Below are 12,514 nucleotides of genomic sequence, written 5' to 3' on the forward strand. Positions count from 1 at the left end.
AGAGGAAGGCAAAAAAAAAACTGAGGTAGAAGCCAATTTTCCCCATTTTAGGGGAATAAAAAATTCCTTCCCGACTCCAATCAGGCAATCAGAATAACTCCCTGGATCAATGACCCCTCTCTAGTAGCTATAGCCTGTAATATTATTACACTCCAGAAATACATCCAGGCCCCTCTTGAATTCCTTTATTGTACTCACCATCACCACCTCCTCAGGCAGAGAGTTCCATAGTCTCACTGCTCTTACCGTAAAGAATCCTTTTCTATGTTTGTGTACAAACCTTCTTTCCTCTAGACGCAGAGGATGTTCCCTCGTCACAGTTACAGTCCTGGGGATAAATAGATGATGGGATAGATCTCTGTACTGATCCATGATATATTTATACATAGTAATTAGATCTCCTTTCAGTCGTCTTTTTTCTAAAGTGAATAACCCTAATTTTGATTATCTTTCAGGGTACTGTAGTTGCCCCATTCCAGTTATTACTTTAGTTGCCCTCCTCTGGAACCTCTCTAGCTCTGCTATGTCTGCCTTGTTCACAGGAGCCCAGAATTGTACACAGTACTCCATGTGTGGTCTGACTAATGATTTGTAAAGTGGTAGGACTATGTTCTCATCACGGGCATCGATGCCCCTTTTGATGCAACCCATTATCTTATTGGCCTTGGCAGCACCTGCCTGACACTGGTTTTTGCAGCTTAGTTTGCTGTTTATTAAAATTCCTAAATCCTTTTCCATGTCAGTGTTACCGAGTGTTTTACCATTTAGTATGTACGGGTGACTTGCATTATTCCTTCCCATGTGCATAACTTTACATTTGTCAGTGTTAAACCTCATCTGCCACTTATCTGCCCAAGCCTCCAATCTATCCAGATCCCTCTGTAGTAGTATACTGTCCTCTTCAGTGTTAATTACTTTACACAGTTTAGTGTCATCTGCGAAAATTGATATTCTACTATGCAAGCCTTCTACAAGATCATTAATAAATATATTGAAGAGAATAGGGCCCAATACTGACCCCTGAGGTACTCCACTAGTGACAGTGACCCAATCTGAGTATGTACCGTTAATAACCACCCTGTTTTCTATCCCTCAGCCAGTTACTTACCCACATACAGACGTTTTCTCCCAGTCTGAGTATTCTCATTTTATATACTAACCTTTTATGTGGTACAGTGTCAAATGCTTTGGAGAAGTCCAGATATACGACATCCATTGATTCGCCGCTGTCAAGTCTAGAACTTACCTCCTCATAGAAACTGATTAAATTAGTTTGGCATGACCGATCCCTCATGAAGCCATGCTGATATGGCGTTATTTGCTTATTTCCGTTGAGATGCTCTAACATAGCATCTCTCAGAAAACCTTCAAACAGTTTACCCACAACAGATGTTAAACTTACCGGCCTATAGTTTCCAGGCTCTGTTTTTGGACCCTTTTTAAATATTGGCACCACATTTGCTATGCGCCAATCCTGTGGGACATTCCCTGTCAGTATAGAGTCTGCAAATATCAGAAATAAGGGTCTGGCTATGACATTACTTAATTCCCTTAGGATACGGGGGTGTATGCCACCCGGTCCTGGCGATTTGTCTATTTTAATCTTTTTATGTCGCTGTTGTACTTCTTCCTGGGTCAGACAGGACACTTTTAATGGGGAATTTATTTTTACATTCAGCATTTCATCTGACAGTTTATTTTCCTCAGTGGAGAAAAAAATATTTAACAGCTTTGCTTTCTCCTCGTCGCTCTCTGCGACTCCCCCCTCATTACTCTTTAAAGGGCCGACACCTTCAGATTTATACTTTTTCACAAGTTGGTTTCTGACTTTACAAAACTTTGAATTTTTGGTTGAGCACAGGTCAGGCAAACTGCAAGGGAATGCCGATGATCTATCCAGAGCACACTGTTTGGTGAGTAAAAGTGTTCGGCCCCACAGGTTCGAACAAAGGGGGAGGGTATGTGAGACAGTGACTGGAAAAGTAGTAGAGAATCGTTATATTTCACCTAGGTTTCTTTCATATACCTTGTACTAGGCTACAGGAGGTGGATATCTCAACTAGGAAACCTGGGTGAGATATCAGAAATCCAGGAAAAGATGGTCTGTCTTAGCAAAACATAGTTTGCTGAGGACTTTGGTAAATAGAGTTGTCGGGCCTGGATTTTAATGGAATTAGGATGCAGGTTGGTAGCGGGGCTCCTCATTCCCTTCCTGTCCAGAACAGGTTTCATATAGAGCTCTCAGCCAGGTGATGGAGCTCAGCTCATTTCTGGGCTATAAAGGTTTGCACTATGAGCATGTCTGGGTGGGGGACTGGTTCAACTGACTGGATTTCACCATTGCTGCTGAAGTCTGCAAAAGCAACAAAAAGGACACTGAGTCGTGTGGCTGGTAGTAGGCCGCTCGTATAGAAAGGGTAATTTTATGTTAGTTAGTGCTCAGCCGAGCAGGAATTTATTTTGTATCTTGAACTGAATGTAAAGGCCTTATATTTTGCTTGTGAACGAGAATAAAGAAAACAGGCAAATCCCTGTGTCAACTGTGCCATTGTGTCACTGTCTCTGACTGCTGTGCCTACCACTATTGAGCTGACCCCCACAATTATATATATATATATATATATATATATATATATAAACAAAATGGCTGCACACCATTCTACATACAAACGATAGAGGTAAGAAATGGGGGTCATTCTAAGTAAAAGTGCTACAATATCTACTATAAATGAGTTAATGGAAGCTCTTAGAGCACATATTTGATCAAACGTGTGTCGGGCCCATCTACCAGGCATCAAGGTGGCTTCCGCAGATCGGTCCCTAACACCAGTGTACTGCCTCTCTTTGGACTTGGATTGGTACTATTTTGGCGTACATGCGACTTTTTTGATCACTTTTATTACCTTTTTTGGGAAGTAAGGTAGGCAAAATTTCAATTTTCTCATAGTTTTTATTTTTATGGCGTTCACCATGCGGGGAAAGTAACATGACCGTTTTATAGATCAGGTAGTTACGGACGCGGCAATACCTAATATGTGTAGTGTATTTTTTATTTTTTTATTTTATTCAGTGATAAATGTTTTTTTTTTTTATTAACTTTTTTCACTTTTTTTTAAACTTTTTTTTGACCCAGACCCACTTGGTTCTTGAATATCCAGTGGGTCTGATGTCTGTATAATACAGTACAGTACCCTATATAGGGTTCTGTACTGTATTTTACTTACACTGAACAGATCTCTGCTTTTAGCATAGATCTGTTCAGCACCATGGACAGCAGGACGCCTGAGAAGGCGTCCTGTTGCCATGGGAACCTTCCCCGTCTGCCACAACTTCGCAGACGGGGAAGGGCTGCGGGGGGCTGTCGGGGGGCTCTCTCCCTCTCCATCGGGGGGCTGCAAAGGCACAGCAGCCCCCCGATGGGAGAGGGAGGGAGCTCCCTGACCGATGACAGTTAACCTTTTCCATACCGCGGTCCGTACGGACCGCGGTATGGAAAGGGTTAAACGGCTGACATCTGCACAGATGTCAGCCGTTTATACCAGGGTGTCAGCAATGTGCTGACACCCTGGTATAACCACTAGAAGCCAACGAATTTTCAAGGGGAGGCGGGCAGGGGATCGCGATCCCGCCTGCCGCACCGCCCGCCTCTTGCAACGCCCGCACCGCCTGCGACACCCCCCCCCTGCACCTCCCACCCACATAAATCATGCAGGGGTGCAGGGGGGGCGCAAATCGGCATTTTGGGCATTTTAAAAGTTTCTGATCCCCGCGGTCAGGGACCGCGGGGAACAGAAACGGCAGAAATCGCAGCAAACCGCAGGTCTGAATTGACCTGCGGTTTGCGGCGATCACCGATACGGGGTGTCACATGACCCCCCCGGTGTTGTGACAGAATGCCGGCTGAATTATTTCAGCCGGCATCCCGTTGCGATTAACCCCCGCGGCGCCGGAATGCCTATTTAAAGTTAGGACGTACCGGTACGCCCTGAGTCCTTAAGGACTCGGGAAATAGGGCGTACCGGTATGCCCTGCGTCCTTAAGGGGTTAAACAGTTCTTTAGCCCAATAAAACAGTCAAACAAATAGGGCTCATTCACATAAGGCACAGAGGATATTGATCCTGTTTGTGATGCCAATTTTATACAACATGTCAGTCCACAGGGGTAGAACACGTGAGGTTCACGTTGGGCCGGAATGTACAAACATTTCATCGGTAACTCACGCTTTAGCAGACGCCTCCCTGGGCCAGCAGTGCAGTGAAGGGGAGAACGGCACTGGATTCTCCGGGGCACACTCTATTACAGGGGACACCGGCCAGGTGGTGATTGAGGTGCCCTTGATGGTGATTGGATTTCTGAGTGCTTGTGCGGCTGGGCCCCTGACTTAGGTAGTGTCGTGACGCCAGCACCTTGATGGTGCAAAATGTTGAGTGGTAGTAGGATGACGTTAGAAGAATGAACTTTACTATAACCAGGTCCTTGATAACAATTTACATCCAGTAATAAAACAGTCTCTGCTACACATGCTAATTGGATATGATGAATCTTAGTAACAGTCTGTACATGCAGTTATGTCTCAGGCCATCATAGGTAGTTATGTACTCACTGATATTCAGCTCTTTGCCTGGTTCTGTTTCTCCAGCTTATTAATGGTGAGGCTGCTGGAAGCTAATAGATACTTCACCTTGAATCCAAAGGTCCTTAAAGCCTGGTAAAAGGGCTGTTGTCCTTTGTGTCTTCATCCACTCTCTCACCTGAACTAACTTCCACTAAACACAGCAAACAGCTGCACTCTCACTCCTTCAAGTCCTACTCCTTCTCTCTCTACAACTAGGCCTGAACTGAGGTATATATATATATATATATATATATATATTTATATATACATACACACACACACACACCAGTGCTATCCCCATCTAGTGGTGGAATGTGTGTAGTGCACCTGACAGCCTGGTAACAGGGATTTCCCATAAGAAAGCAATACAGTATGCTATAACATGTGACACAATAAGCTTTTGCAGTGCCCACGTACACTAGTGGGACGCTGCAGACAGAAAGTAAAAAATGCAAATGTGATCGCACACTACATCCAGCACTCTGCCCTCCATGCTGGACGAGACATTGGTTTATATTTTGGCCAAAGCATAGTAAGCCACTCACCGCGTCAAGGTTGTCTCATGAGTGATGCCATGGACCAGGAGTTCTGTACGGATATGGACACATGGCACAGCCAGGCTGCATTTGGACATGGCCATGTACTCTGCAGCGCGATTATATTAACTGATTAGAAATCGTTTTTTTATTTGTTGTTCATTGTTACTGGCCACGTAGAAATCTGCAAAACCAAATCAGTTAGCATATGGGCATATGATGTGGCAGCTGAGTACTGTACATCCATACAAGCTGCAGAGGGAACATATTAACTGATTAGAAACAAGTAACTTACTTGCCGTTCACTATTAATGGTTGTGCAGTTTTGGGAGTTACCTGGCAGCCATTAAAGGGGTTTTCAGAGACTTTTATACTGATCATCAGTATCTGATTGGTGGGGGTCTGACACGGGAAACCCACTGATCAGCACCGATGCCTTCTCACAGCTCACCAAGCACAGAGCCGTCCATTGTATAGTGGCTATACTTCAATAGGGCTAAGCTGCACCTAGGCCATGTGACCAATTTATGTCACATGGCCTAGAGAAACCTGTGAGAAGGCCCCGACGCCACTGCGAGGAACGGTGCCTTCATAAACAGCTGATAATTGGTGGTCTCGGGTGACAGACCCCCACCAATCAGATACTGATGACCCTATCCAGATAGGCCATCAGTTAATAAATCTTAGAAAACCTCTTTAATCCCTTCCTGACCAGTCTCTTACTAGTACGGCGCTGGCAGGATCTTTAAAGATGGTTCCTGCTCCTGAGCGGAGTGGGCTCCATAGCCGCAGGTTGTCTGCTGTTTTATACTGGCATTATCCTGATAATGGCATCTGAGCACATGCAAACCCAGAAGTGCCCGGATCCAGGTATGTTCCGGCTCCCTCCAGCGGCGATCGGAGGAGCCGGAGAGTGTTTGCAGCTGTCATGGTCTTACCTGCTTGCTGCTCTCCTTCGTTTGACATGTGCTGGCGGCCATCTTGGTTTCTGGGTTTCTTGTAGCCTTCCACCCTGCGGTTCCTCCTTCCCCTGGGAGGAGCTGGATGCCTAGCTCATATATATAGGAGGTCTGTGGCTTCAGTTCCTTGCTTGGTCCCAGTGGCGTACCAAGGGGGGGGCCCCGGGTGCCACTCACAAGGGGGGTGCCAGCCGCGACTGAGGATAAAAAAAAAAAAAAAAAAAAAAAAAAAATGTGGCGAGTGGGCCGGCCCAGGCGTGGCGCTGTGATAGGGGCAGGGCTCCAGATGGTCTCTCCCTCCCCCTGTGCTGCTGCCGCCGCGGCCAATAAGAAGAGGGACAGGGCCGGGGGAGGGGCTGTGGCCACTGCGCCACCAATGAAGATAACTGAGCTGTTAATACAAATACAGGAGGCGGGTGCTGGAATCACATAGCGGCACCCGACCTCTGTGACAGGGAGCTGCGATCAGCTGCAGTTAACCGCTCAGGTGCCGCTCCCTGTCATAGAGGTCGGGTGCAGGCTATGTGATTCCAGCACCCGCCTCCTGTATTTGTATTAACAGCTCAGTTATCTTCAGAGTGCCCCCCCCCAGTATAATAAACATTGAGGGCGCCCCCCCCCCAGTATAATAAACATTGATTGCGGCGCCCCCCCCCAGTATAATAAACATTGAGTGCGGCGCCCCCCCCAGTATAATAAACATTGATTGTGGCGCCCCCCCCCCCCCAGTATAATAAACATTGAGTGCGCCCCCCCCCCCCCAGTATAATAAACATTGGTGGGCAGTGGGCAGTGGCAATGAGGGTTAAAAAATAAAAAATTAACTCACCTCCTCCAATTGATCGCGTAGCTGCTGCCGGTCTCCTTGTAATTTCTTCAGGACCTGTGGTGACGTCACTGAGCTCCAGCCTCTATCACATGGTCCATTACCATGGTGATGGATCATGTGATGTATCATGTGATGAGCTCAGTGACATCACCACAGGTCCTGCGTCCTGAAGAAAGTACATGAGACCGGCTGCTACGTGATCAATTGGAGGTGGTGAGTTAATTTTTATTTATTTTTTTTAACCCTCATTGGCACTGCCCACCAATGTTTATTATGTTGGGGGGGGGGGGGGCGCACTATGCCACCAATGTTTATTATACTGGGGTGTTGGGGGGGGGGGCACTGCACCACCAATGTTTATATGTTTATTATGCTAGGGAGGGGGGGCGCACTGCCCACCAATGTTTATTATGTTGGGGGGGCACACTGCGCCACCAATGTTTATTATGTTGGGGGGGCACACTGCGCCACCAATGTTTATTATGTTGGGGGGGCACACTGCGCCACCAATGTTTATTATACTGGGGTGTTGGGGGGGGGGGCGCACTGCACCACCAATGTTTATATGTTTATTATGCTAGGGAGGGGGGGCGCACTGCCCACCAATATTTATTATGTTGGGGGGGGCACACTGCGCCACCAATGTTTATTATACTAGGGTGTTGGGGGGGCGCACTGCACCACCAATGTTTATATGTTTATTATACTAGGGAGGGGGGGCGCACTGCGTCACCAATGTTTATTATACTGGGGTTTAAGGGGGTGCAGGTTTTTATTTTATTAAGGAAGGGTTAAGGGGTCTATTAAGGGGTGGTTAATGGGTTTTATTAAGGGGGGTTAATGGGTTTATTTCGTTAAGGGTGTGTGCAGAGGTTTATTTTATTAAGGGGTTTTATTTTTATTTATAAATATTATTGAAAACATTGAAAAAAGTTTGTGCATGTTTTCTTAACTTTCTTGGGGGGGGTGCCAAACAAAGGGTTCGCCCCGGGTGCCAAATGCTCTAGGTACGCCCCTGCTTGGTCCTCTTGTGTTCACATGCTTCTAAGACTGCTGCTGCTTCTGGTTCCTGATCCTGGCTTCGTCTGACTACCCTGCTGGTTCCTGATCCTGGCTTCGTCTGACTACCCTCCTGGTTCCTGATCCTGGCTTCGTCTGACTACCCTGCTGGTTCCTGATCCTGGCGTTGTCTGACTACCCTGCTGGTTCCTGATCCTGGCTTCGTCTGACTACCCTTCTGGTTCCTGACCTCTGGCTTCGCAAAGACTCTGCTCGGTTTCACCATCCGTTTGGACTTTTGCTTTACAGCTTTATTTTCAATAAAGCCTTCTTATTTTCACTTATCTCTTGTTGTACGTCTGGTTCATGGTTCCGTGACATTAGGACCAAGCCATGAATTCTGACGGTACAGGGCCATCCTCGCTACCCACGCTGGTTGCCAGACTTGATCAGCAGGATCACCTGTTGGGTCGGTTCGCTGTGGCGTTGCAAACCCTGCTTGAACGCACGGCTCATTTCGCTCCCGTTGCCGATGGGTCGGTTGTCGCTCCTGGGCTCGCTCCTACTGCCGCTCCAGTTGTTGCGCCAGAGTCTACCCCGACACCTGTTGTTGCGCCTGCGGTGTTTCGGGGTATGACCGGTTCTGCCCCTCTTCCACAGCGCTTTGGGGGAGAGCCAACTCAGTGCCGAGGTTTCCTTAACCAGGTGGGCATTTATTTCGAGTTGCTGCCACATGCCTTTCCTACTGAGAGATCAAAGGTGGGCTTCTTGATCTCGCTGCTCTCGGACAAGGCCTTGGCCTGGGCCAGCCCTTTATGGGAGAACAACAATCCGGTGGTTGCCGAGTTTTCCGGTTTTGTTGCTTCTCTTCGGAAGGTATTCGATGTGCCGGCTCGTGCTGCCTCTGCTGCGAAGCTCCTTATGTCCATCAGACAGGGTTCACGATCCGTAGCTGAATACGCCATTGAGTTTCGTACCCTGGCAGCAGAGGTGGGCTGGAATAATGAGGCTCTGGTCGCTGCTTTCTCTCATGGTCTCTCGGATGCCTTGAAGGATGAGGTTGCAGCTAAGGAGTCTCTTATTTCTTTCCTGATTTTGATTGACACCAGACTCAGGGAGAGACCTTCCTTTAAGGAGAACCTGCGGAGGTCTTCTAACAGATTGGTGCCTACGTTTGCTGTCCCACCCGTGCCTCCCTCTCCTCCCACGCCTCCTGGGGATGAATTGTCTGGGGGTGAACCCATGCAGCTGGGGTTTGCTCGCCTGTCCGAGGGGGAGAGGGCACTCCGGAGACGCGAGGGCCGATGCATGTACTGTGGTCTCGGTGGGCATTTTCGGTTGGCATGTCCGAACCGTCCGGGAAACGCTCGTACCCTGAGATCCTGTCGGGGGCAGATCTTGGGTGGAGTCTCCTCGTCCCCGGTTTCCCGTGTTGACAAACCACTGATCACTGTTGTCCTCTCCTGGGTCGGGGGCTCGGTGACGACCCAGGCGTTGGTGGACTCTGGTGCTGGTGGTTTGTTCATTGATAGTGTGTTCGCTGCCGCCAATTCCATTCCTCTGCAGGCTCGAGGTTCCCCACTGGCTCTTGAGGCGATAGACGGCAGACCCCTTCTGCCGCCACACGTGACTCATGAGACCCTTCCAGTGGGGATAGCCATTGGTGCCGTTCACAGAGAGTCGGTCTGCCTCCAGGTTATTTCGTCTCCACACTACTCGGTGGTCTTGGGGTACCCCTGGCTCCAGAAGCATAATCCGACTTTCGATTGGAGATCGGTCGAGATCCTCTCGTGGTCACCGCAGTGTGGGGCTAGTTGCATCCATAGGTCTGTCAAGTTGCTGTGTACTTCCTCAGACTCTCTGTTGCCTCCTGAATACGAGGAGTACCGGGATGTATTCGATAAGGTGCGCGCGGTTGCCCTACCTCCGCACCGCCCATACGATTGTGCCATAGAGTTACAATCTGGTGCCGTTCCTCCTCGTGGCAAAGTCTATCCACTGTCGGTAGCGGAGAATGAGGCCATGGAGGAGTACGTGAGGGAGGCGCTTTCACGCGGACACATTCGCAAATCTTCGTCCCCGGCAGGGGCTGGATTTTTCTTTGGGAAAAAGAAGGGCGGTGAGTTGAGGCCTTGCATCGATTACAGGGGTCTCAATCGCATCACGATCAAGAACGCTTACCCGATACCCTTGATTTCCGAGCTGTTCGATCGCCTTAAAGGGGCCACGGTCTTTACCAAACTTGACCTGAGGGCGGCATATAACCTGGTAAGGATCAAGGCAGGCGATGAGTGGAAGACCGCGTTTAACACCAGGACCGGTCATTACGAATCCTTGGTTATGCCCTTTGGGTTGTGCAATGCGCCCGCAGTCTTTCAGGAATTCATCAACGATGTTTTCCGTGACCTGTTGCAGCAGTGTGTGGTAGTCTATTTGGATGACATCTTGGTATATTCTGAATCCATGGAGGCCCACATTCTGGATGTCAGACGAGTGTTGCAACGGTTACGAGAGAACAAGCTGTTCGGTAAGCTTGAGAAATGCGAATTTCACCGATCCCAGGTAACCTTCTTAGGTTACATCATTTCCGCTGAGGGGTTCTCCATGGATCCTGAGAAGGTTTCGGCTGTCTTACAGTGGCCCCAGCCCAGTGGTCTTCGTTCCCTGCAGCGCTTTTTGGGCTTCGCCAATTATTATCGGAAGTTCATCAGGGACTTTTCCATGCTGGCCAAGCCTCTCACGGATCTGACCAGGAAGGGCAGTAATTCCCAGGTCTGGCCGCTCGAGGCCATCCGAGCTTTTGAGGCCCTAAAGTCCGCCTTTGTGTCGGCTCCGATTCTGTCGCATCCCAACCCTGGGTTGCCCTTTGTCCTCGAGGTGGACGCGTCTGAGACGGGAGTAGGCGCCCTTCTGTCTCAGCGTAGAACACCAGAGGGTCCTCTGCTTCCTTGTGGGTTTTACTCCCGGAAACTGTCTTCCGCGGAGTGCAACTATCAGATTGGTGACAGGGAGTTATTGGCCATCGTGCAGGCCCTTAAAGAATGGAGGCACTTGCTCGAGGGTTCGGTGGTTCCGGTTCTCATCCTGACGGACCACAAGAATCTGACCTACCTTTCTGAGGCCAAGAGATTGACACCACGTCAGGCCAGATGGGCTCTGTTCTTGTCACGTTTTAATTACGTGGTCTCCTACCTACCCGGTTCCAAGAACATCAGGGCGGATGCCTTATCACGGCAGTACTCCGAGCTGTCCAGGGAGGAGTCGATTCCGACTTCGGTCATACCTCCGAATCAGATCCTGGCCGCCATTCGCACCAGCCTGACCTCTCCCCTGGGTGAGCAGATTTTGGCGGCTCAATCTGGTGCTCCCTCTGGGAGACCCAACGGCAGATGTTTTGTGCCTGAGGAGTTGCGCACTCGGTTGTTGCGAACCTACCATAACTCCAAGACCGCAGGGCATCCTGGAAAGAATCAGCTGTCCTGGGCTGTTTCACGTCTGTTCTGGTGGCCTTCCCTACGTTCCGACATCGCCGCATATGTAGCGGCATGCTCCGTTTGTGCCCAGAGTAAGTCCCCTCGGCACCTTCCGTTGGGCCTTCTGCAACCCATAGCCACCGGGGAGCGCCCATGGTCACACCTGGGGATGGATTTCATTGTGGACCTCCCTGCATCCCGAGGCCATACGGTCATTCTCATGATTGTGGATCGGTTTTCCAAAATGTGCCACTGTGTTCCTCTCAAGAAGTTACCCTCTGCACAAGAGTTGGCCACGATTTTTGCCAGGGAGGTCTTCCGGTTGCACGGTTTGCCTAAGGAGATTGTGTCGGATCGGGGGAGTCAGTTTGTGTCCAGGTTCTGGCGCGCCTTTTGCTCCCAGTTGGGGATTCATCTCTCCTTCTCCTCGGCCTACCACCCTCAGTCCAATGGGGCCGCAGAACGATCCAATCAGGCCTTGGAGCAATTCCTTCGTTGCTATGTCTCCGATCACCAAGACAATTGGGTTGACCTCCTGCCTTGGGCTGAGTTTGCCAGGAACACGGCGGTGAACTCTTCCTCTGGGACGTCTCCCTTCATGGCCAATTATGGGTTCCAACCTGCCGTGTTACCGGAGGTATTCTCTCCCCAGGATATTCCGGCTGTGGAGGATCACCTTTCCGTCCTACGTGCTTCTTGGGTACAGATCCAGAAGTCCCTTGAGGTCTCTGCGCAGCGCCAGAGACTCCAGGCGGCTGATCGCAGACGAGCGCCTGCTCCTCCCTACCAGGTCGGAGACCGTGTATGGTTGTCCACCCGCAACCTCAACCTTCGAGTGCCCACTCCCAAGCTGGCGCCTCGCTTTGTTGGTCCCTTCCGAGTGCTTCGCAGGGTAAACCCGGTAGCCTATGCCCTTGCGCTTCCTCCTGGCATGCGGATCTCCAATGTGTTTCATGTCTCCCTGTTGAAGCCACTGGTGTGTAATCGTTTCACTTCCTCGGTTCCTCGGCCTCGTCCGGTCCAAGTGGGCAATCGTGAGGAATATGAGGTGAGCAATATCCTGGACTCACGCCTGGTCCGCGGTCGGTTGCAGTTTTTGGTC

Source organism: Bufo bufo, chromosome 8 (genome assembly GCF_905171765.1).
Source record: "Bufo bufo chromosome 8, aBufBuf1.1, whole genome shotgun sequence".
In the NCBI taxonomy this organism is placed as follows: domain Eukaryota; kingdom Metazoa; phylum Chordata; class Amphibia; order Anura; family Bufonidae; genus Bufo; species Bufo bufo.